Here is a 26,090-nt window from a genome sequence, read left to right as displayed (position 1 = left end):
AGGGCCATCTTATCGAGTGGGCACCCATGGGCACTGCCCAGGGGCCCCAAGTGCAAAAGGGGCCCCATCAGGGCCGGCTCCGATCTAGGGGGATGCAGTATGGAGGTCAGGTGGCATGGTAACAGCACACACTGCACGGTGAAGTGACAGGGGAGAGAGCAGCTCCAATCTGGTTTGGCTCAATGCCCACCTTCCTGCCCGCTTTCCCCATTGGCCACAGCAGAGAAGACACTGGGGATGCATCATGGGAACTGTAGTCCTGGAAGATTGTCGGCCCCAATGTGTCCACAGAAAGCTCAGGCTTCAGTCGGTGGTGGCATCATCTGTCTGACATATTCAGACTCCAAGCTTTCACCTGAGCATCTGTAACCATTGCCGAATGTCGGCTGCTCCACCTGCCTCCCAGCCAGAAGTCTGTGGCTGGGAACGGGTGCCCTTTGTGGCTGCCTTTTTTGACCCTGTTACTCAATTTCTTACTCGGACAAATGCTGTGAGTGAGATATTGAGACCGGCTTCATAGTGAATAGCACAGGGTGTGGGAGAGGCCAATAATTTTTGCCCTGTTTCCTTGTAATATAGCCAAACCCTGCTGTGCCAAACCCTGCTGTGCTTGTGCCAGCAGCTACACCCCTCTGTGAGGGTCAGTTAGCACCAGCAGCTACACCCCTCTGGGAGGGTCAGTTAGCACCAGTATATATCCCATATTTATTTTTTTTTTTTACCAAAGATATGTAGCAGAATAAATTCTGGCCCAAATGTATGAAGAAATTCGATTTTTTTTTTGTATTTGATATGTTTTATAACAGTATAAAAATCAAATTTATTTTTAGGGCCCCTGTGCAATACTTTGCCCAGGGGCCCATATTGCTATTAAGATGGACCTTATTAGGGATACTGACTGGCTGAACTGGCATGATGATATTGTACTGCTGTGGTGGTGATCAGAGGTAATGGCTGGTGCCACTGGCATTCAGTAATATTATTGCAGTTGACTATTGTACATGATGACCACCACAGCAATACAATGTCACCATAGTGACACTGCACTTACTCTGGTGACAGTATATCATTTTTTTCCTAACTGATTTCTAAAAAATGTTGTCACTGTACTACTCTGCAGGGGTGATCAGGATTTTTTTTTAAACAATGATTGTTTAAACAGTGATCATCACTTTAGTAAGCAATCTGTCTTTAACTCTGTTTGGCATTCATTCATGACGCCATTATTTTATTTTGTGATTGGCCACAGCTATCACTTGTTACAGGGCCACTGTGATTCACAGAGATCACAGTAGTAAGCACTGGCGGCATGAATTACAGCCATTGTTTATTACTTCTCATGTGATTGCTGCTTTTGGTCACAGCAATTACATGGTACCCGGTGCAATCACAGTGGCTCGATACCATGACACAGCAATCACAAATCATGCCTCTGAGAGGGCCAGAGGCTGTGCGTGAGGGCCAGAGGCTGTGCATGAGAGGCAGAAATGAAAAATGCATGTGTGCATCCTCCCAGAATGATGCTTGTCCCACCCAGCCATTGCACATATGTTAAATCACAACATCTTTTTCTTTGAAACATATTCTTAGTTTAACACAATATTTCAAACATCTCTGCATCCTAAAATCTGGAGCTAAAGTTGTACTCCAGGCAGATGTGAGAAGTTTAAGTATCTGAATTTTACTTAGTTTCAGTCTCTTGCAGTCCCTGAACAGCAGAGCTAGAGTAGAAGAAGTAGTACAAGGAGCCGAGCAGTTTATTGCTCACAAGGAGCATATGATTTTGAGGAGAAATCAGAGAGACAGAGATGAGGTAATTTCTGTGCTGCTTCTCCTTTCACAGCCCATTCACAGGCTGAGTACCCACTTAGATGAGATGACATGGGTTTAGAGGAAGGGGGTTAAACGATGTTGCTTTAAGCTTCTGGTGCTTTAATAAGGAATTTTATCCCCCACCCCCAACATAATTGTATTACTTTTTGATACTTCCAGGAGATAAATAAAACCATAAAGTTCATAAATCAACACATGAGGGCTTCCACAAATATCATGGGATTTTGTGTAATATTAGTCCCGTCCCTTTCTATGTGCTCTTCTTTTTTTTTTATCCATAAAGATTTTAGCATCAACAATATGTATGACAAGCGAGCTCAAGGGGAGCTACAAGGTATTGCTAAACTTGAGATATAGGCACCAACAAAACATGTATGACCACAATCGAACAGTATTCTCATTATCCCCATAGATACTCTCCTCTATTGCATATCTCTCAAGGGGGATGTAACTCAAAGTGGCAAAGAAGGAAGACATCAGGAAAATCATGCTCACAGGCCTCTGGTTCCTTCTACAAAGTATTACTCATAAGAGCTATAGCTCCTTGCCTATACAAGCAGGTCCTATATCTGTCACTAAGATCCCCCTGTTACAAGCAGTATGGGTGGACGGGTCGGCTCAAGACCACCCCGCCCTCCCAATAATGATAGAAGAGGGAATAAAAAAGAGAAGGGGGAGAGAGAAAGATACTAAAGAGGGGAGAGGGGGAAAAAAATATAAATAAAAAAAAAGGGGGGGGGAGGGGGAGAGGGGGGGAGCAGCATAAAAAGTAACACCGTAGCTCAAAATCATATAACTAAGGAGGTAAGTGAGGAGGTCCACTGCCCTCGCCGTCCGCGACACTATGTGCTCTTCTAAAATGACATCACAAGATTATGACTATTCCCTAAGCCACAATAAAAGAAATCCCAAAAGAAAAAAAAGTAATGACTGTTTTCATAAAGCAAAAACACTTAGCCTGTTCTAGTTTACTTATGGAAATCATTGTAATACAATAACAAGGGCATATTGATTTTCCACAGGCCTCTGACCTCGTTTAGGGCCTTATGGATCCTTATGGAATAACCTAAGCTTGCAGAATATAAACTATTTTTTCCCCACCTTACACAGAATTCACATTACTGTTTACAATAGTGTTCTTTGCTGACAAATACTTGCATTAGGGAATGTAAGTATTTGTCAGCAGCAAGGAATAATTGTATTATCTGCTGGTATATCCAGACAGTGTTGTTATAAAAAAAGGCTTAAAAAGTCGTATAGAAATATAGTTTTATCCAGTTTAGCTAGTGTGGTATTATCCTGTATCAGGTTATTAATTTTATTTGTTGTGAAATTCTGACAAATCTTTTTTTAGGCCACCAGTAGACCAGATAAATACAGTATCTCACAAAAGTGAGTACACCCCTCGCATTTTTGTAAATATTTTTGTAAATATTTTATTACAGTATATCTTTTCATGTGACAACAATAAGGAAATTACACTTTGCTACAATGTAAAGTAGTGATTGTACAGCTTGTATAACAGTGTAAAGTTGCTGTCCCCTAAAAATAACTCAACACAAACAACCATTAATGTCTAAACCACTGGCAACAAAAGTGAACACACGCCTAAGTGAAAATGTCCAAACTATGGCCCAATTAGCCATTTTTCCTCCCCAGTGTCATGTGACTTGTTAGTATTACAAGGTCTACGGTGTGAATAGGGAGCAGGTGTGTTAAATTTGGTGTTATCCATCTCACTCTCTCATACTGATCACTGGAAGTTCAACATATCACCTCATGGAAAAGAACTCTCTGAGGATCTGAAAAGAAGAATTGTTGCTCTACATAAAGATGGCCTAGGCTATAAGAAGATTGCCAAGACCCTGACACTGAGCTGCAGCATGGTGGCCAAGACCATACATCAGTTTAACAGGACACGTTCAACTCAGAACAGGCCTTGCCATGGTCGACCAAAGATGTTGAGTGCACATGCTTATCATCATATCCAGAGGTTGTCTGTGGGAAATAGACTTATAAGTGCTGCCAGCATTGCTGCAGAGGTTGAAGGGGTGCGGGGTTAGCCTGTCAGTGTTCAGACCATATGCCCCACACTGCATCAAATTGGTCTGCATGGCTGTCATCCCAGAAGAAAGGCTCTTCTAAAGATGATGCACAAGAAAGCAAACAGTTTGCTGGAGACAAGCAGGCTAGGGACATGGATTACTGGAACCATGTCCTGTGGTCTGATGAGTCCAAGATAAACTTATTTGGTTCAGATGGTGTCAAGCGTGTGTGGCGGCAACCAGGTGAGGAGTACAAAGACACAAGTGTCTTGCCTACAGTCAAGCATGGTGGTGGGAGTGTCATGGTCTGGGGTTGCATGAGTGCTGCCGGCACTGGGGAGCTACAGCTCCATTGAGGGAACCATGAATGCCAACATGTACTGTGACATACTGAAGCATAGCATGATCCCCCTCCCTTCGGAGACTGGGCTGCAGGGCAGTATTCCAACATGATAACGACCCCAAACATACCTCCAAGATGGCCACTGCCTTGCTAAAGACAGTAAAGGTTATGGACTGGCCAAGCATGTCTCCAGACCTAAACCCTATTGAGCATCTGTGGGGCAACCTCAAATGGAAGGTGGAGGAGCGCAGGGTCCTTAACATCCACCAGCTCTGTGATGTCATCATGGAGGAGTGGAGGAGGACTCCAGTGGCAACCTGTGAAGCTCTGGTGAACTCCATGCCCAAGAGAGTTTAGGCAGTGCTGGAAAATAATGATGGCCACACAATTTATTGACACTTTGGGCCCAATTTGGACATTTTTCACACTTTTAGACATTAAAGGCTGTGTGTTGAGTTATTTTGAGGGGACAGCAAATTTACACTGTTATACTAGCTGTACACTCGCTACTTTACATTGTAGCAAAGTGTAATTTCTACAGTGTTGTCACATGAAAAAGATATAATAAAATATTTACAAAAAATCCTATATGTGAATGTACACATTGCCTTTTAGCAGAGTTACTCATTGTAGCTGAACCTTACAATGACTTCAGTTCAAAGTAGATCTAGGTTGAGCAGTACAAAATCATAGTGATGCCTATACAGTGGCGTAGCTTGGGGGGGCAGGGGGGCGTGGCCCCGGGCGCAACAATTTAGGGGGTGCAATTATGGTTCTGTCCGTGTCCCCCAAACTTTTTATTTCCTGTGTCCCCGCGGCCTGCACTCCAGCTGCCATGTTTAATCTCCGGCTGCCCGGCTGCCCCTGTGATTGGGAGAATGGGGTCATGTGCCTGTGTGGCTTTCCTGTTCCACCTACCGCTCGGCGCTGACGTAATTTTAGCGCACCAGACACCTTTAGCTCAGCTCCCGTGAGACAAGGCTCTGTTTGGTAGACCGACACTCCGGGCCCTCAGACACCAGCTTGGCCTAGGCCGGCCGCCGCAGCTTTTCTTGTCAGAACACCAGCCCCTACATGCCCCCACACCACAGGTACCGTAACACACGCACACACCATCTACTAGACATGGCTGCATATCTGCCCATAGCCTGGCTGCAGCCATCGGTTGCACAACTTCAGACAGGGATTCCGTCCTTCTCCCCAGCACGGTAACTGGTGCACTTCCATGCTACACCAGCGAACATTCTGGATGTTGCTGGTTACATCCATGCCTGTAGGCTTCCAGTGGTCAATGTAGTGTAGTGTGTGTTGCAGTGGTCAGTGTACTGTAGTCTGTGTTGCAGTGGTCAGTGTAGTGTAACAGAAAAAAAGAGAAAATACTGCGGTCCCTAATAGTGACTAAACACAATACAAATAAGTGTAATATTGAAAATGCATCTAACCTAGCAGTAAATGCAATATTAGAAATATGAATATAAAGCAGCAGTGAAAAAATGTGCAACAACACAAATAATTAAGCAAAAGAAAATACGGAAACTGCGCTATAAACCAACATGTAAATAAACACTGTGGAAAATGTCTTTAAAATATAAACAATATATATAGTTTTATATCAGATGATATAGGAGTCCAATTGCCAAGTCCTGATATGTGTCAAACAAAAGTGAGTCCACAATAGCAGAGACGTGAAGAAAAACCTATGATGGCACAAATTTCACACGTGCCCCTTCACCAGAATTACAAGCCTGCTTACCAGAACACAGGCTAAATAGGCCTGGAAGTCAAACACACTCTGGGCTGGAAAATGTCGTTAGCCAGGAAGATGGACACGGGAAATCCGAACGGATGCAGATCGATCTCCTCAATTTCAGCGGCTGGAGGGTGGATGGAAGTAATCCGAACGAGTGGAAATGATCAACTCACTCACAGCAGGTATCTCGTACAGTACCGAGGGAAGAAATACTCGCATAGCATAATATTGTATGCACAGAGTTTAATATAAAAAGAATCAGATATACTTACAAAAAATATCTGCATTAAATCACGTATAAAAACAAACAGCCGGCTGGCAAGCAGACACCCGTCCTATGGGCGAAGACGTCAGCGCGTCAACTTCCCGACGATCGTTTCGTCTCACAAAGACGTTGTCACAGCAGATGTCAGTGCAGCGTAGTCTGTGTTGCAATGGTCAGTGTAGTGTAGTCTGTGTTGCAGTGGTCAGTGTAGTGTGTATGTTGCAGTGGTCAGTGTAGTGTAGTCTGTGTAATGTAGTCTGTGTTGCAGTGGTCAGTGTAGTGTCTGTGGTGCAGTGGTCAGTGTAGTGTTTGCTGTGTTGCAGTACTCAGTGTAATGTACTGTGTGTTGCAGTGGTCAGTGTAATGTAGTCTGTGTTGCAGTGGTCAGTGTAATGTAGTGTGTGCTGCAGTGGTCAGTGTAATGTAGTCTGTGTTGCAGTGGTCAGTGTAGTGTGTGTGTGTGTGTTGCAGTGGTCAGTGTAGTGTAGTGTGTGTTGCAGTGGTCAGTGTAGTGTAGTCTGTGTTGCAGTGGTCAGTGTAGTGTAGTGTGTGTTGCAGTGGTCAGTGTAGTGTAGTCTGCGTTGTAGTGGTCAGTGTAGTGTAGTCTGTGTTGCAGTGGTCAGTGTAGTGTCTGTGTTGCAGTGGTCAGTGTAGTGTAGTCTGTGTTGCAGTGGTCAGTGTAGTGTGTGTTGCAGTGGTCAGTGTAATGTAGTATGTGTTGCAGTGCTTAGTGTAATGTAGTGTCTGTTGTAGTGGTCAGTGTAGTGTAGTGTGTTGCAGAGGTCAGTGTAGTGTAGTCTGTGTTGCAGTGGTCAGTGTAGTGTATGCTGTGTTGCAGTACACAGTGTAATGTAGTCTGTGTTGCAGTGGTCAGTGTAGTGTGTGTGTGTGTGTATGTGTGTGTGTGTTGCAGTCGTCAGTGTAGTGTGTTTTGCAGTGGTCAGTGAAGTGTAGTCTGTGTTGCAGTAGTCAGTGTAGTGCAGTCTGTGTTTCAGTGGTCAGTGTGTGTTGCAGTGGTCAGTGTAGTGTAGTCTGTGTTGCAGTAGTCAGTGTAGTGTAGTGTGTGTTGCAGTGGTCATTGTAGTGTGTGTTGCAGTGGTCAGTGTAGTGTAGTCTGTGTTGCAGTGCTCAGTGTAATGTAGTCTGTGTTGCAGTGGTCAGTGTAGTGTGTGTTGCAGTGGTCAGTGTAGTGTGTGTTGCAGTGGCCAGTGTAGTGTGTGTTGCAGTGGTCAATGTAGTGTGTGTGTGTTGCAGTGGTCAGTGTAGTGTAGTGTGTGTTGCAGTGGTCAGTGTAGTGTAGTCTGTGTTGCAGTAGTCAGTGTAGTGTAGTGTGTGTTGCAGTGGTCAGTGTAGTGTGTGTTGCAGTGGTCAGTGTAGTGTAGTCTGCGTTGTAGTGGTCAGTGTAGTGTAGTCTGTGTTGCAGTGGTCAGTGTAGTGTGTGTTGCAGTGGTCAGTGTAATGTAGTCTGTGTTGCAGTGCTCAGTGTAGTGTAGTGTCTGTTGCAGTGGTCAGTGTAGTGTAGTGTGTTGCAGTGGTCAGTGTAGTGTAGTCTGTGTTGTAGTGGTCAGTGTAGTGTTTGCTGTGTTGCAGTACTCAGTGTAATGTAGTCTGTGTTGCAGTGGTTAGTGTAGTGTGTGTGTGTGTGTGTGTGTGTGTTGCAGTGGTCAGTGTAGTGTGTTTTGCAGTGGTCAGTGTAGTGCAGTCTGTGTTGCAGTGGTCAGTGTAGTGCAGTCTGTGTTCAGTGGTCAGTGTAGTGTAGTGTGTGTTGCAGTGGTCAGTGTAGTGTAGTCTGTGTTGCAGTAGTCAGTGTAGTGTGTGTTGCAGTGGTCAGTGTAGTGTGTGTTGCAGTGGTCAGTGTAGTCTGTGTTGCAGTGCTCAGTGTAATGTAGTCTGTGTTGCAGTGGTCAGCGTAGTGTCTGTGTTGCAGTGGTCAGTGTAGTGTGTGTTGCAGTGGTCAGTGTAGTGTGTGTTGCAGTGGCCAGTGTAGTGTGTGTTGCAGTGGTCAGTGTAGTGTGTGTGTGTTGCAGTGGTCAGTGTAGTGTAGTGTGTGTGTGTGTGTGTGTGTGTGTGTTGCATTGGTCAGTGTAGTGTGTTTTGCAGTGGTCAGTGTAGTGTAGTCTGTGTTGCAGTGGGCAGTGTAGTGTAGTGTGTGCTGCAGTGGTCAGTGTAGTGTAGTCTGCATTGTAGTGGTCAGTGTAGTGTAGTCTGTGTTGCAGTGGTCAGTGTAGTGTCTGTGTTGCAGTGGTCAGTGTAGTGTAGTCTGTGTTGCAGTGGTCAGTGTAGTCTGTGTTGCAGTGGTCAGTGTAGTGTAGTCTGTGTTGCAGTGGTCAGTGCAGTGTAGTATGTGTTGCAGTGGTCAGTGTAGTGAAGTCTGTGTTGCAGTGGTCAGTGTAGTGTGTGTATGTTGCAGTAGTTTAGTGTGGACAGTGTAGTGTCTATTGTAGTGGACAATTTAGTGTAGTGCAGTGGTCAATGTAGTCGACAGGTAGGTCAGTGTAGTGGTCAGTATAGGAATCAGGTTATTCAGTGTAGTGTATATTGTAGTGGACAATTTAGTGTAGTGCAGTGGTCAATGTAGTGGATAGGTAGGTCAGTGTAGTGGTCAGCACTGGAATCGGGTAGGTCAGTGCGGTGGGTGGACAGTTAGGTAAGTGTGGTAATCAGTCTAGGAATCATGAAATTCAGTGTAGAGGTTAGTGTAGTGGTCATTGTAGGAATTTGGCTGGTGAGTACTATTGTAGGAAGGGACTCAGGGAGTGCTAAAAGTCCATATGTTGGGGGGGCGCAAATATCTTGCCTTGCCCCAAGTGCTGACAACCCACGCTATGCCACTGTTAAAATGTACTCATGTATTTTTAGCTGATTATATGTATTGATAATAAAATGTGTATCTTGTTGTATATCATGCTGCCTATGCGGTAACGATCACATCTGAGGGTATGATGATGCACAATGCTCCTTTGTTTCTATGGCAACAGGCACGCCTAACTAGGTATAAATATGCAGTGAGCATGTCACATGGCCACCTTTGAAAAAGTCACGTCTCCAGTGATGTAACGCGTAAGGAGGAGCCATCTACCTTTAGTGCTGTGTTAGCACAGACAGCCAAGTGAGGAGACATATTTATGCAACTGACCTTCTTACATGCGATCATATTGCCGGGCATGTGTGAGTGCAACTGTGGTGTATTTTATTTATGTCACTCCCAGTTTAGTCTATCTGCGCAATGCGTTTGTAATTTTTTTCTTTTTTGAGCAATACATGTCTATGAAGGATTGAGAATTAATGAAGGTTTGAGCGCAATCCATTACAGCATTGGAGACCAGAAACCTGATCATATGGGTATCGTTATCCTCCTGATTTCTATTTCACCTAGCAGTGGTGTCTGACTTGGTTTTATATTATCAGAACTCTGGAAACCATTTTATTTATACCAGTTTGGAAGCACTTTATTATTATCTCGGCAGCACATATTGGATCACTGTGCAATAATTATTAAGGTTGATGATAGTGCTGTATTAACCCCTAATTCGTTTTTTTTTTTTTTACATCAGTACACTACACAATATTAGCAGAAATCACCATTTGATTATCTTAATTTTTTTGGTTCACATACATTTTTTGGTTCACCTTTATTCACATCAGCGCTTTAGTAATCTTTACACATGCTATAGACACCCCCCAGGTACGATATTTAAAGGAATATTTCACTTTTATTTTTTCACTTTAAGCATTATTAAAATCACTGCTCCCGAAAAAACTTAAGTTTTTAAAACTTTTTTTTTGCATTTATACATGTCCCTTGGGGCAGGACCGGGTCCTCAAACACTTTTTAGGACAATGACTTGCATATTATCCTTTAAAATTCTCACTTTTGATTTTTGATGCTCGCGTCCCATAGACTTTAACGGTGTTCGAAAGTTCGCGCAAACTTTCGGTACGTTCGCATGTTCTGCCTCGAACCGAACTAGGGGGGGGGGTGTTCGGCTCATCCCTATTTGTAACTAGGGATGAGCTTTGTATTCAAGTCAAACTCATGTTCGACTCGAACATCGTATGTTCGATCGTTCGTCGAAATACGAACAAAACGAGTCGTTCGCGCCAAATTCGAGTTACGTTTCACAGACCATAATTCACTGCGGCATCGCTGGCTGATGATTGGCCAAGCATGCACTATGACCCGCATGCTTGGCCAATCACAGATTGCAAAAAACAGAGAGCCATAATTGGCCAAAGACAGGGTGGCTTTGGCCAATTATGGCTCAGGGGGTTTAGTACACGCCCCACACTATAAAAGGTCTCCTGCAGGTCGGCCTTGTGTAGTGTGTTGCGGTGGTTAAGAGAGGACAGAGAGAGTGTCATTTTTTTGCAGGTGGATAGAGCAGGCAGGCAGGCAGGCAGGCCAGTCAGCTAATGTTACAGTGTGTAGAGGATATATATACATCCCAGGTGTTGTACATATATTTATACATTGTGGGCCAGATTCTCAAAAGTGATACGACGGTGTATCTCAAGATACACCATTGTATCTCTGTTTTTGGCCCCGGGTATCTATGCGTCTGATTCCTAGAATCATTTACGCATTGATACGGTGTAGATCCGACAGGTGTAAGTCACTTACACCGTCGGATCTTAGATGTAATTCCACGCTGGCCGCTAGATGGCGTTTACGACGATTTCTCATTTGTCTATGCAAATGAGCCTGATACGCCGATTCCCGAACGTTTTTGCTCCGCCTCGTCATCGTTTACGTAGTTTCCGTAAGCGTAAGGTTACCCCTGCTATATGAGGGGTAACCTTACGTCAGTCCGCCGTATGCCATGTTAAGTATGGCGTCGGGTCAGCGTCGTCTTTTTCCGTTGTTTACGTCGTTTTACTAAGTCGTTCGCGAATAGGACTTTACGTCAATGACGCTCACGTCGGCTTCATTGACATTTTCCGCCGTGAGCTGGAGCATGCGCACTGGGCTATTTTTACGGCCGGCGCATGCGCAGTTCGATCGGCGCGGGGGCGCGCTTAATTTAAATACAAGCCGCACCTTTGGCCTCGTACACACGACCGGATCTGTTCCAGGGGACAAATCCGGTCGTGTGTACGGCCTAGCGGACATTTTTCGGCGGACATTTCTCCAGCCGACGGTTTTCAAGCGGATAAAAATTTCTTAGCGTGCTAAGAAATCTATCCGCTGGAAACCTGTCCGTTGGACTGATCCGGTCGTCTGTACAGACTCACCGCATAAGTCCAAGCGATCCCCATCCCTCGCATGCGTCAAAGTGATTTGACGCATGCGTGGAAGTATTTACCTTCCAGGGTCGCGCACGTCGCCGCGTCATCGTCGCAAATTACGGAGCAAGTGCTTGGAGAATACGGCACTTGCTCCAGTAAGTTGTGGCGGTGTAGTGTAAATCAGTGTTCCCCAACCCCCGGTCCGCGGCCCACTACCGGGCCGCGGCACTTCTGCAGCCGGGCCGCGAGCAGGCGGCATGAGAGAGCCCCACATGCGGACCGCGGGCTAGGGTACATATAACCGGGGCAACCCGATTCCCGCGACCGCCATCAGTATTACAGGGTCACGTCACACACACAGTAATGCCTGTGCGCTCCGCATCTGAGCCGGGCTCAGCGGCGAGCGGCAGGCATACCTATTCAGCCTGTGATTGGCTGAATAGGTCACTTGCGGGCGGCGCACACGAGATACGAGGGTCCGTGATTGGAGCGGGGCTGGAGTTTGACTGTGGTTGATCGCGGCCGCCCGTAGCCCCGCCCCTTGCCTGGCGTGTGCTCCGATATGTCTCCTCACTGAGATATCTTTTTCATCTGCCCTTCTCTGTCAGCTTACTCAGCTACTCCCCCCCCCTCTGTCAGACAACCCCCGTCAGCTACCCCTTCCCGAGTCCTGCCTCACGCTGTGAGTCTCCAGTCCTAAGGTCGCTCTCATCTGCTCTGTCAGCGGCAGTCAGCCCCCTTCCTATCAATCACCCCCCCCCCTCCTCCTCTGTCACCCCCTCCTCCTCTGTCACCCCTCCTCCTCTGTCACCCCCCTCCTCCTCTGTCACCCCCCCTCTCTGTAACCCCCCCTCCTCCTCTGTAACCCCCCCTCCTCCTTTGTCACCCCCTCCTCCTCTGTCACCCCCCCTCTCTGTAACCCTCCCTCCTACTCTGTCACCCCCCTCCTCCTCTGTCACCCCCCTCCTCCTCTGTCACCCCCTCCTCCTCTGTCACCCCCTCCTCCTCTGTCACCCCTCCTCCTCCTCTGTCACCCCTCCTCCTCCTCTGTCACCCCCCTCCTCCTCTGTCACCCCCCCTCCTCCTCTGTCACCCCCCCCTCCTCCTCTGTCACCCCCCCTCTCTGTAACCCCCCCTCCTCCTCTGTAACCCCCCCTCCTCCTTTGTCACCCCCTCCTCCTCTGTCACCCCCCCTCTCTGTAACCCTCCCTCCTACTCTGTCACCCCCCTCCTCCTTTGTCACCCCCCCCTCTCTGTAACCCCCCTCCTCCTCTGCCACCCCCCCTCCTCTGTCACCCCCCCTCCTCCGTCACCCCCCCTCTCTGTAACCCCCCTCCTCCTCTGCCACCCCTCCTCCTCTGTCACCCTCCCTTTCTGTAACCCCCCTCCTCCTCTGTCACCCACCCCCCTCCTCCTCCTCTGTCACCCCCCTCCTCCTCCTCTGTCACCCCCCTCCTCCTCTGTCACCCCCCTCCTCCTCCTCTGTCACCCCCCTCCTCCTCCTCTGTCACCCCCCTCCTCCTCTCTGTAACCCCCCTCTCTGTAACCCCCCTCTCTATAACCCCTCCTCCTCTCTATAACCCCTCCTCCTCTCTGTAACCCCTCCTCCTCCTCTGTCACCCCCTCCTCCTCCTCTGTCACCCCCTCCTCCTCTTCTATCACCCCCTCCTCCTCCGTCACCCCCTCCTACTGTGTCACCCCCCCTCCTCCTTTCTGTCACCCCCCTCCCTCCTTTCTGTCACCCCCCTCCTCCTCTGTCACCCCCTCTCTGTAACCCCCTCCTCCTCTGTCACCCCCCTCTCTGTAATCCCCCTCTCTGTAACCCCCCTCCTCCTCCTCTGTCACCCCCCTCTCCTCCTCTGTCACCCCCTCTCCTCCTCTCTGTCACCCCCCCTCCCCCCACTCCTCCTCTCGGTCACCCCCACTCCTCCTCTCGGTCACCCCCCACTCCTCCTCTCGGTCACCCCCCACTCCTCCTCTCGGTCACCCCCCACTCCTCCTCTGTCAGCTACCCCCAAACAACATGCACCCCCCTTCTTCCTCCGGCTCCAGGGGGGCTAATATCCTGCGGCTGGGTCATACAGCACTGTCTGTGCTCTCTCTCCCACCCAGCCGCCGGCGCCACCAGAGACAGTGAATGGAGGGCCACTGGACTGGGACGCTTTTGCATGATATTACAGACTGCGCCCCCTAACAGGTTCACATAAACATATTTGCAGTGGCTCATGGAAGGTAAGTTTTTTTTTGTTGTCCAGCTTTAATGGAGGTTTCTATTGGGGGGGGGGGGGGGGCACAGGCACTGTCTGATCTGGATGGAGGTACAATGCTGCTGACCCCATCCACTGCCCTACTGACACCATCCACTGCTCTACTGACACCATCCACTGCCCTACTGACACCGCCCTCTGCCCTACTGACACCGCCCTCTGCCCTACTGACACCGCCCTCTGCCCTACTGACACCGCCCTCTGCCCTACTGACACCGTCCACTGCCCTACTGACACCGTCCACTGCCCTACTGACACCGTCCACTGCTCTACTGACACCGTCCACTGCCCTACAGACACCGTCCACTGCCCTACTGACACCGCCCTCTGCCCTACTGACACCGCCCTCTGCCCTACTGACACCGTCCACTGCTCTACTGACACCGTCCACTGCTTTACTGACACCGTCCACTGCTCTACTGACACCGTCCTCTGCTCTACTGACACCGTCCACTGCTCTACTGACACCGTCCACTGCTCTACTGACACCGTCCACTGCTCTACTGACACCGTCCACTGCTCTACTGACACCGTCCTCTGCCCTACTGACACCGTCCACTGCTCTACTGACACCGTCCACTGCCCTACTGACACCGTCCACTGCCCTACTGACACCGTCCACTGCCCTACTGACACTGTCCATTCTGATTACTACTCTCTTTGAGTTAACCCACAAGGTGTCCCAGGTATTTATCAATCCTATAGTATGTACTACAAAAAAATTGGCGCCGCAAAAGTGTTCGGGTTTGGCTTGCAGAAAAGGTGGCAACCCTAACCGCGGCACTCTGCCATTCGGACCGCAAGGAGACTTTTCTTCCTCCTGCGTCGCTCATAGAGCCGACAGCGGGAGGCAGAACAATTCTGGGTGGAGGGCGGAGCTGCCCGAGGTTATCAAACAGGTGATTGGCTGCCAGGACTGTCCTTCATCCTAGCAGCCAATCACCTGTTTGTTACCTCGGCCCTCCATCCAGAACTGTCCCGCCTCCCTCCCTGCAACTTTTCTCCTCATGCTGTGCCTCCCTCTGATCTGTCCCTAAGTGTGGGGGATGGAACCGAGGACTGTAATGTGTGGGGGATGGAACCGAGGACTGTAATGTGTGGGGGATGGAACCGAGGACTGTAATGTGTGGGGGACGGAACCGAGGACTGTAATGTGTGGGGGACGGAACCGAGGACTGTAATGTGTGGGGGACGGAACCGAGGACTGTAATGTGTGGGGGGGAAGGCTGAGGACTGTAATGTGTGGGGGGGGAAAGGCTGAGGACTGTAATGTGTGTGGGGGACGGAACCGAGGACTGTAATGTGTGGGGGGGAAGGCTGAGGACTGTAATGTGTGGGGGGGGGGAAAGGCTGAGGACTGTAATGTGTGGGGGGGGAGGCTGAGGACTGTAATGTGTGTGGGGGGGGGGAAGGCTGAGGACTGTAATGTGTGGGGGGGGGAAGGCTGAGGACTATAATGTGTGGGGGGGACTGAGGACTGTAATGTGGGGTTATGATATAAATAGGGGCAGATGATAGTACTGTTAATGGGGGAGCCCAGAGTAGGACAACACTACCAGTGACAGGGTGAGTGTGAGCAGGGCCTAGTGGGGGCACTAGCTTCATCTGTTGGGGCCTTACCACATCTGGTGGCAGGCAGCATGGCAAGTGACAATCCGCATCTGGTGGCAGGCAGCATGGCAAGTGACAATCCGCATCTGGTGGCAGGCAGCATGGCAAGTGACACACTCAAAGCTCCCACTGATTCTGCATTATGGTGGGTTTAACTTTATTTTTTACTACAATGTAATAAATAGAAATAATGCGCTGACAAATTGCCCGCGAAAAATCGATTACCCCCCGCATGCCATCCCCAACCGGGCCTTGGAAAATTTTCTTCCATGCAGCCGGTCCCCGGTGCCAAAAAGGTTGGGGACCACTGGTGTAAATGGCTTACACTACGCCGCTGCAGATTCTGTGTGAATCTGGCCCTGTATAGTTTAGCTAGATCAGTTCTTCCTAATTTACTGGCAGGCAGGTGATTGTGCTAGCTGCAGTATTCTTACGTGGTTTATTGCCTGTGTCCTCTGTAGTTTGCACCTAAAGCTACTTGGAGTGTACTGGCCGTGTGCTCTGTAGTTTGCACCTGACAGGAGTCCTGAAAAAAACGACCATTTTTAAAACTTTTTTTCCATTGATACATGTTCCCTGGGGCAAGACCCAGGTTCTCAAAGACGTTTTCACAGGCATACTATAGACACCCAGCAGGTACAATATTTAAAGGAATTTTTCATTTATTTTATTTTTTTAATTTAAGCATCATTAAAATCACTGCTCCTGAAAAAACAACCGTTTTTTAAACTTTTTTCCCATTGATACACGTTCCCTGGGGCAAGACCCGAGTTCTCAAAGACATTTTACGACAATAACTTGCATATTAGGCTTTAAAATGAGCACTTTTGAATTTGAACGTTCGAGTCCCATAGACGTCAATGGGGTTCTAAATGTTTGCGCAAACGTTCGGTCCGTTCGAAGGTTCTGGTGCGAACCTGTTCGGCTCATCCCTATTTGTAACATACTAACTAGAAACAATATTAAAGGTAATAATAATATAAGAGGTTAGCATCGCCCTCAGAGGGTGCCTCTGGATAAAATCCTGTAAAGATCATGGTGCCCTGTCTGGCAACGCTAACTTTGTTCAGTTAAACAAGCAGTAGCATAACATAATGTTTTAAAGGTACAGGCAATACAAACGGTCAAATGACTGAATGGTGCAATCTAAACCCTCACAGGGGTGGACACTGGACACCCCAAGATCTCACAAATGTGGGGGGAGCACCCCCCTTCAATCATGTGGGTAGCCCTGTCAGGGACTAACGACGTGCCCTGGGGACAAAGCCCCGCCCTATGAACGACCAGGGTAGAAGGCACAATTTGTAACTCCAGGGTGAGTTGTATCTATTAAATTTGAGGTTTTAGGTACAATAGGCCCTTCAAGACCAGGGGCTGTGGAGAAGTTGGGAGGCACCAGTATCGTGGGCATAAAACAGTTAAGCCCATCCCCTAACCCCCTATTGAGGCTAGTAGGATCCAATTAGGGGCATTCGAGTGTGACTCTAGTCACCCTCCTGGAGCTTTAGGCAATATGCGGACCAGTCCTGGTGGCCATGGTGGCGTCGCTGGATTCCATAGAAATACCCATCCCTCAGAACGAGTTTCATTCTAAAAATGGAAACGTTCAGCATTGCCCTTAGAAGGTGTCCCCATCTCAGGAGTTGATGAGAGCCGAAGGGCCCTGTGAGGGCAAGGCCAACTACAACCAGGAATACAGACAGTAATATATCACTCTAAAGGTGTGGATTATCTAATCCGGTATAGTGAATCAGGTCAGGTAATACCCCTTTTTACTCAACAAGCCCATCCCAGGGGCAGCCACCTCAGGATCTCAAGTATGTGGAGGGAGCCAATCTATCCCGGTGTGGATATTCCATCTGGGGATAAATTTTGCGCCCAGGGAGCGGGACCACGCATTATAATTTACAAATCAAGAGGAGGCAATTTGTGGCTCTCAGAAGGGAAAGCAGCCATCGATTCAGAGTCCCTTTGGTAGTGTTGATTTTAGGACACTAAGAGTGGCGAGTGAGGCGCGGGGTAAATACTGTCAGAGAGGGATAACCATATCAGCCATCCCCCATGTGTGAGACCTCGAGAGCCACCACTGAAACATCAAAGGTAGTTGCTTATTCTCCCTGAGAACCAGCCGGTTCCACCCGATGGGCTCCAAAGTTCTATGTAAAGGGGAGTGGTCCTGTTCGGAAAGTGATTATGGTACCCTGTATAAGAAAACTGCATGATGAAGTTGAATGGTCATCAACGTTTCTCGTCGTGGTGCCCGTTGTCTGTTCCTGCGGGACTGGCGTTTGTCTCGGACTCGTTGAGGTCTGCCTTGAGGTTCACAGCCTGGTGGGTCAGTTGAGACATCAATAATGAGCCAGTTGGGAACTGGTAAGGGCTCCATCTCCGCAAAATTGAAAAGGTCAGGTAGTTCTGAGGGATGACACAATGAAAAGGAGTGATTGTCTTTGCATATTTTTAGGTGGAAAGGGTGGCCCTTCAAGTAAGAGCTCTACGCATTAGCAGGGTCTTCCGGGGAACGTCCAGCAGGAGTTGGACATGGGCCCCGTCAATTACCAGAACTCCAACTATCCATGCCTGTTGAACGATTTTATTCCTTAAGCTTGTAAGCATGCAGGCGGTAAAGTATGTCTTGAGAGGTAGGTCTAGGGCCGAGAGTGCGATGTACCCTATCAATGGCAATTTCCGTGTCTGTGGGGCGGTCGACGTACCGGTAACTTTGGAGTGCATGTCCGCCTGCATCACAGTCTCTGGGATGCCACGGAGCCGAATGTTCTGTCTGAGGCTGCAGTTTTCCAGGTCGTCAAGAAGTAGGTGGAGCTGTACGACTTGGTCAGACAGGTCAGAGTGAGCAGATTGCAGGTGGTCAACTGTGTGTGCCATTGCCCCTTTGTCCTGTTCCAGTGCTGTCACCCTGGCATCTACCTCAGACACTTTCTGCTTAAGTACTTGCAGTTCTCCCCTTAGTGCAGATTCCACCCTATTGGCTAAGACTTCAAAGTCAGGTCTAGTGGGTAGCTGCTGCAGGAAGGTCCACAGAGTCTGCACCGTCAAATGTGCAGAGGGGGATTGTGCTGTAGGGTAGCTTTAGGGCAAGTACTCACTGTGACCTGTGTAGCACAATCCTGCAGCCAGGCATTTGTGATGCTGTTGTGGCTGTGGTTAAGTTCCTGTGGGGAAGCAGCCATTGCCATGGAGTTGCTCGGGTCCACATGGAATGTCCTGTTCCCTGCCTCAGGGGACAAAATAAAGGAGCGAGGCATGCAGGGAAAGAGGTCACTAGGAGGGTAGAATGGCGGCATGTTGTTGTCCTCACTGTTTTCCCCTTTTTGCAGAGCTGCAGGATCCGAAGTTGCATGGCCACTTACGGCTGGCACCATCTTGTTCCCGGCCAGGGTAGAGGCCATCTGTGGATTCAGTTGCAGGAACTGTTACATTTCATGAGCGGTCCGAATAGTGCAGTCCGCTGTGTTCCCTGTTACCACCGGGTCTGGAAGAGTCGTGAATGCGGGGTTAAGGCTGAATTGTATGGCTGCCAGGATACCTCAGGCCGGGGGCTCATCTACCTCACCTCCTCATCTGTCTGCGCCGAGACCACGCCCCCGGATTTACATATATTTTAACCCGCAGCCAAAGTAGGGGACTGCCCCTTTAACATTAATATGTTTTAAACTGATAATTAATTGAGGCTAAACCTCAATACACACATCTTGAGTAGATAACTGTATTACAGCTCATTGTATACCATCTGTCCTACTTAGACCAGCAATATGTAATTATTTCATCAGCTGGCACTTTTATTTTCCTTAGGTATTCAATGGTAGTTAATCATGTCTCGTTCCCAAGCTAGTTATCACCCCTAATTGTAATTAATTTAAGTTTGATTCTTTAAATCAAACTATGCCACTGCTAATCACCTTCTTGTTAGTTGTGTAACTGTCATGCCCAGAACAGGTATGCAAGTTATTGTTTCTTACTGTCCTGATCTGCATGCTTCTTTCAGGTAAGTGAAGGTTTAAATGGACAACTAGGCAAACTGCATTTTCTAAAGGAGAACAGATAGCAAAGGCAGCCTCCATATTTCTGTAAGTAAACAATTTCTTTTAAACTAAACTTTAGGAAAACTGCTGTATACATAAATTAAATACTGTATTTGCTGGCATATAAGACTACCTTTTACACTTATAAAAACTGGCCAAAAAGCAGGGGTCGTCTTATACGCCGCGTCAGCTGCTCGGATGCCTGCTGGATGTGTGGTAATACTGTATGTAGCTTCAAGCAGGATTGGCTTTGAGAGTCAGAGAGGTGTGGGCTGATGATGTTACAGCCTCTGCCAATCCAAGCAGGCTTTGTATTCATTAATAGAATACATTGCTCCCTGTGATTGGCTCCAGCTCCAGCAAGAAGGAAGAAGAATATGGCTCCAGCAAGAATGAAGAAGAATATGGCTCCAGAAGGAAAAAATATGAATCGTCCAAAGCCTCGAAAGGGGGGTCGTCTTATACAGTGAGTATAGGCAAAAAATCTTAAAAAAATGTGAAATTTGGGGGTTGTCTTATACGCCTGGTCGCCTTATACACCGGCAAATACAATACATATAAGAAAATTGTTTTACTTGTCAAAGGATTTGTATGTCTCTCCGTCCAGTACAAAGATTTACACAGCTCTTTCATACAGCACAGACATATCTGGCAGGACAGGAGACCAGATTTTTCTTTGTTTCAGTTAAATAACACTTACTTAGGGAAAAACTGCATTTAGTGCTAAAATTAAATCAAATACATTTGTAGCGCCCTGCTACTTTCACAGCTGGTGTTGCCTTAAATTTAAAGGATGGTCAGAGATTTAGTTGCCTCTGGCCGTGTTGTTTTGCCAAATTTGGACCTCTGTTCCAGCCATGGCTGTACTGTGAGTTACCACTATTGTTGTCTGGGGCGTATTGGGTGTTTTTCCTCAGCAGCCAATCAGTGGGGGATGATCGCCTCGCTGTGCATGCTGGGGGAGAGTACTTAAGGGACAGACATCATTGGTTCGCGGTCGTTGATCGCTGGTCTGTTGCCCACCACCCCCCGTGTGTGGCCCTCATGGCCGGGGGTACGTGTTCAAGTGTTCCTGGCTCCGGGACCATGTTGGTCTGGGGTTGTGATCTACTATGTAGGCCTGGTAGTCAGACTGGGTCTACAATTGCAGAGTGGTCCTGTGCTGTCCGTCCTGAGGGACGAAGCTGACCGATGAAGAACCTGTCTGGGAGAGCACAAGCATGAGGCTGGTATCTCAGGAGAGGCCTTGAACTTTATCAAAGGATGCACCATTACTGAAAGGCTGAATGATAATCGCCTGTCAGTTTTGAATTTACTCAAGTTTATTCAAGAGAGATCTGGGTGCTTAATCCTGTGTTGAGAAGGATTCTGGACCGAATACATCTCCACCTTTGGGAAGGTCTGTGGCAGAGACTTTGATTAAGGTTTCCGTGTGACACCCTGGCTGCTAGGCTGGTAAGAGAGGCCTATCCAGGTGCACAGTACCCATTCTGGCTAGAGTGGCGACGAGAGTTACATTGCTGGAAGCAGGAGTGTTTCCGAACAAAGTTATACACCTGAACCTACTACCTACTATCCTTTCTACCTCTTCAACTACGACTTTTATTATTTTACCCCGTTGGGTAATGAAGCACAGAAGAGACACTGAAAGTGTGGACATTGCAGTTCTTCTCAGCTCTCATTGTGTACCCTAGACGGCACAGTGAACGTAGCAGACTGATAAGCTCATCTTTATGTCACTCTTCTCTCTCCTCTTATCAGTATGTACTGCAGCACAACAGATTGGCTCCTTCTGTTGCTTCTTAGGCCTCATACACACGATAGGTTAACCAGAGGACAACGGTCTGATGGACCGTTTTCATTGGTCTAAATTGATCGTGTGTAGGCCCCATAGGTTATTTAACCTTAGGTAAAAAAAAGCTAACTTGCTTTAAAATTAACCTATGGATTCCTAACCGATGGGAAAAAAACGATCATTAGTAGGCACGTCCATCGGTTAAAAATCCATGCATGCTCAGAATCAAGTCGACGCATGCTTGGAAGCATTGAACTTCGTTTTTTTCAGCACGTCGTTGTGTTTTACGTCACCGCGTTCTGACATGATTGTTGTGTGTGTGTGTGTGTGTTTTTTTTTTGTTAACTGATGGTGTGTAGGCACGACTGACCATCAGTCAGCTTCATCGGTTAACCGATGAAAACGGTCCATCAGACCGTTGTCCTCTGGTTAACCTATCGTGTGTACGAGGCCTTATACTCCCAGTCTCAGCTCCTCTGTACTGGGACTGTAAGACCAGGTTCAATGTAGATACTTACAGTGTTTGTATTTAAAAAATAAATTCTATTATTATTATTATTATTATTATTATTATTATACAGGATTTATATAGCGTTTGTGCAGCGCTTAGAATTTTTGATGATCTACTTTTTAAATACAAATTGTTGCTGCTTTGCCTCTTTTACAGTAAATCTGCCTGGGGATCAGCCTAATAAAATCTTTAAATAGAAGTTGGCATGCTATTCCAAAAGGTGCTGAAAGACCAAAACAAGCAGTATTTCAAACATATGCAAATTAAACATTGCATTTAATTCTCAACTAAACAATTATACGATGTCATATGCGACTAGAAATATACTTTCCTGTAATAAGATTATCTTAATGTTACAATGTAAAATGTTTCTCTTTACTTACTCATTACATTCAATGTTCTCTGATAATCTGTAATAAAATACCTGAACAAGAAAAAACAATATCCATTTAAACAACAACATACATATAAGAAGATTAATAAAAAAGAAAATGTTTAAAACAATATACAAACACATGCAAATTGAACAGTTATTTTAGCTGCACACAGGAATAAGTGATCACCAGGAAATGTACAGGAACTATTTAATTTTCTTTATACTTCATTCAAAACCTAGCATGTGTGCATGGTATGTGTTAACAGCACTTCAATTCATCCAGCTTTCCATGTCATTACTGTTGTCAGCCATTATACACTTGTTACCTTATCTTATCTTGTTATTCTGACTAGCTACTGCATGTCTTAATGCATCTAACAGATACGCTTATGCAGCTACTACCAACCATGGCTAAATCATTCAAATGCAGTAAAGTAAAAGATGTTCTTTATTTAGACTCGCTGATACTGTCATGTTTTTCAGCCACAGGAAAACAATGTACACAGATAATACAAGAATTTGTACTTCTGTACTGATATAGCTCAAATTTTTAATACAGAGTGTGATGCATTTGCCTATATGTCTCATTCTCCCTGCTTGCCCTGTGTAATTCTGTCCTCGGCTAACAGGTTATTGACGTGCTAATGTCCCCTCACTATTTCTAAAGGTTAATTGATCTATTGTGTTGTGTGAAGGAGATCTGTGTTTAAGTGGCTTGTGTTAATTATTCTGATTGCTCCAGTGTGGTAATTATCTCTCTATATGCGGGGTCGAGCGGTCTAGTTAATGTATTCAGTACAACTAGTAATCAGCGTCCTTGATGTCATTGTCTAAAGAAAATGTGTTTTCAGCATCGGCTCCGTCGTGTCTGCCTAATCATCTGTATGGAAGCCCCAGTGTGAGGGGGCGGAGATTTGTCATTGTAACAGTTTTGGAAATTACATATAAGCTGTGTGTTATAACACTAAAGTCTGTCTTGTTCTAGCAGTAAGCCTGGACTAATGTGTGGCTTAACCACTTACCCCCCGGACCATATTGCTGCCCAAAGACCAGAGTACTTTTTGCGATTCGGGACTGCGTCGCTTTAACAGACAATTGCGCGGTCGTGCGACGTGGCTCCCAAACAAAATTGGCGTCCTTTTTTTCCCACAAATAGAGCTTTCTTTTGGTGGTATTTGATCACCTCTGCGTTTTTTATTTTTTGCGCTATAAACAAAAATAGAGCGACAATTTTGAAAAAAATGAATATTTTTTACTTTTTGCTGTAATAAATATCCCCCAAAAATATATAAAAAAACATTTTTTTTTCCTCAGTTTAGGCCGATACGTATTCTTCTACATATTTTTCGTAAAAAAAATCGCAATAAGCGTTTATTGATTGGTTTGCGCAAAAGTTATAGCGTTTACAAAATAGGGGGTATTTTTATGGCATTTTTATTAATATTTTTTTTACTAGTAATGGCGGCGATCAGCGATTTTTTTTTCGGTATTGCGACATTATGGCGGACACTTCGGACATTTTTGACACATTTTTGCGACCATTGGCATTTTTATAGCGATCAGTGCTATAAAAATGCATTAGATTACTATAAAAATGCCACTGGCAGTGAAGGGGTTAACACTAGGGGGCGGGGAAGGGGTTAAGTATGCCTGGGTGTGTTCTTACTGTGGGGGGGGGGGGGTGGCCTCACTAGGGGAAACACTGATTTTCTGTTCATACATTGTATGAACAGAAAATCAGCATTTCCCCTGCTGACAGGAACGAGAGCTGTGTGTTTACACACACAGCTCCCGTTCCCCGCTCTGTACCGAGCGATCGCGTGTGCCCGGCGGCGATCGCGCCCGCCGGGCACACGCACGGGAGTCGGGGGCGAGCGGGGGGCGCGCGCGCCTCCGGCGGCACGCGTGCGCCCCTAGTGGCGGCTAAGAGGTAGGACGTCCATTTACGTGGTCTCGCCTAGGAGAGCCACCTTGTGGACGTATAATGACGGTGCGGCGATGGCAAGTGGTTAATGGGCGATCTCAGGAATATTCCTCCTAGTGGAATATTGGGTGATGTTCTTATGGAAGAAGGGAATCTTTGACGGGAATATCATACCGATACCGTCACAATTGGTTGGTAGCAGTGGGATTTTCCCTTCTATTCCCCTTCACACCCGGATTCCAAGCAGACACTGGAAGAACTACTGGAAGTTCGTGGAAGGATTGCTAGCAACAAAACCAAGCGGGCCATCATAGCAGAATCAATGGAGATAGACCAGGAGGACGGGATTGCAGCAACGCCAGCAGTACAAGAGATGGAGACACCAGTGATTCAGGAGGAGGAATCGCCAGCCAACAAGCTAATGAGAGAGAAGCTAGCATGGTTCGGCCCGAACCCAATGACGGATGTGGTGCTGAAAGTGATGGACCTGTTAGCGAAGGAGGCTAAACAAATAAGAGACGCAGAACTACAGGAGGCTAAACAAATAAGAGACGCAGAACTACAGAAGGATAAACAAATAAGAGACGCAGAGCTACAGTTAAAACTGGCAGCAGTCCAACAAGCAGCCGCACATCCTCCAAACAGTGAGTACAGCACAGCAGACACAAGAAAGATCCCGTTTAGCGCTTTTAAAGCTTTTGATGAAAAGGACTGTGAGATTGATAACTACCTGGCAGATTTCGAGCGACAATGTAACCTGCACCGAATAGCTAGAGGAGAGTGGGTTGCAATATTGTCAGGCAAACTGTCAGGCAAAGCTTCTGATGCTTTCCGGACCGTGCCAGATCAGGATATCCATAGCTACGCCCGGGTTAAAGAAGCGCTCCTGGCTCGTTATGCAGTAACCCCAGAGTCCCACCGACAGAAGTTCAGGGACGCAAAACCACGAAAGACTCTTACGCGGAATGGGCATGCCAGTTGTCCCTGTCGGCCTCTAACTGGGTTAACAGCAGCCAGGCCACCACCGCAGAGGACATTTTGCAACTAATGCTCCTGGAGCAATTTTACAATCACATCCAGACGGATGTCAAAGATTGGGTGAGAGATCGCAGGCCCATGACTCTACCAGAGGCCGCGAAGTTGGCAGATGAATATGCGGATACTCGCAAGACAAACCAGGTCACACCACGGGTACAACCTCCACGACCAACGGCGCCCTCATACCCACCAGCCGCTAGATACCAACCACCTAACAGACCAATGACATCTAGCCCTCGCTATCCACGCCAGGAGGACAACGAACAACGCTGCTTCCGGTGCAAACAGCTGGGTCACTTCAAGCAGAATTGCCCCATGAACGACAACACCAGGTCAAATTGGTCTCAACCTGGGTACCGCCCACCAGCAGCAGCCCATTGTGTAGACTCAGCTTGGGATCTCCAGGAGCTGGGTCCGGAAGAACCATCGGACACCATTTACGAAGTCCTCACCGTACAATCTGGTATTACGGACAACAGGGAACACCATTGTCAGCTGGTCATGGGCGACAGCCCTGAGCCGGAGGGGCCCTGGAGGGAGCAGGGCAGAAAGAGGCACCGCTGGCTACCCCCCAAGAAGAAGAGGTCCTGGAAGTCATATAACCAGCGGACCTGGGAGGAGAAGAAGCGACTGGAGGAGAGGGAGTCGCAGCGGGCGTCCCAGATGCGGGCCGAGATGTTCGCCAAGGGCCCACCGGTGGCCCCTTACACCACCACCCAGTTCCTGATGATGAAGGACCACGTGGAGAGCCTGCAGGACATGAGCAAGCAGGAGCTGATCCGTGAGTACATGGTGCTGGAGGAGTGCATAAGCCGCATGGAGGAGGAGAACAACCACCTGAGGTCACAGCAGGCTGACCCCCCCAGGCTCCATGAACTGGAGATGGAGCTGGAGAAGCTCAAAGAGGAGAACTGGCGGCTGCGGAGGGAGCAGAGGGTGGCTGACCCTATGGGGCCCTGATTCCCCCCCCCCCCGAACTCTGAGCACCGGTGCTACAGCATTTCAACAAATATAACTTTTTCTTTTTATGAATCTCCTGTGACTGTCACTTCAGAGCCATAAC

Source organism: Rana temporaria, chromosome 8 (genome assembly GCF_905171775.1).
Source record: "Rana temporaria chromosome 8, aRanTem1.1, whole genome shotgun sequence".
NCBI classification, from domain to species: domain Eukaryota; kingdom Metazoa; phylum Chordata; class Amphibia; order Anura; family Ranidae; genus Rana; species Rana temporaria.
The sequence above is the reverse complement of the archived record's forward strand: the minus strand, read 5'-3'. Positions refer to the sequence as shown.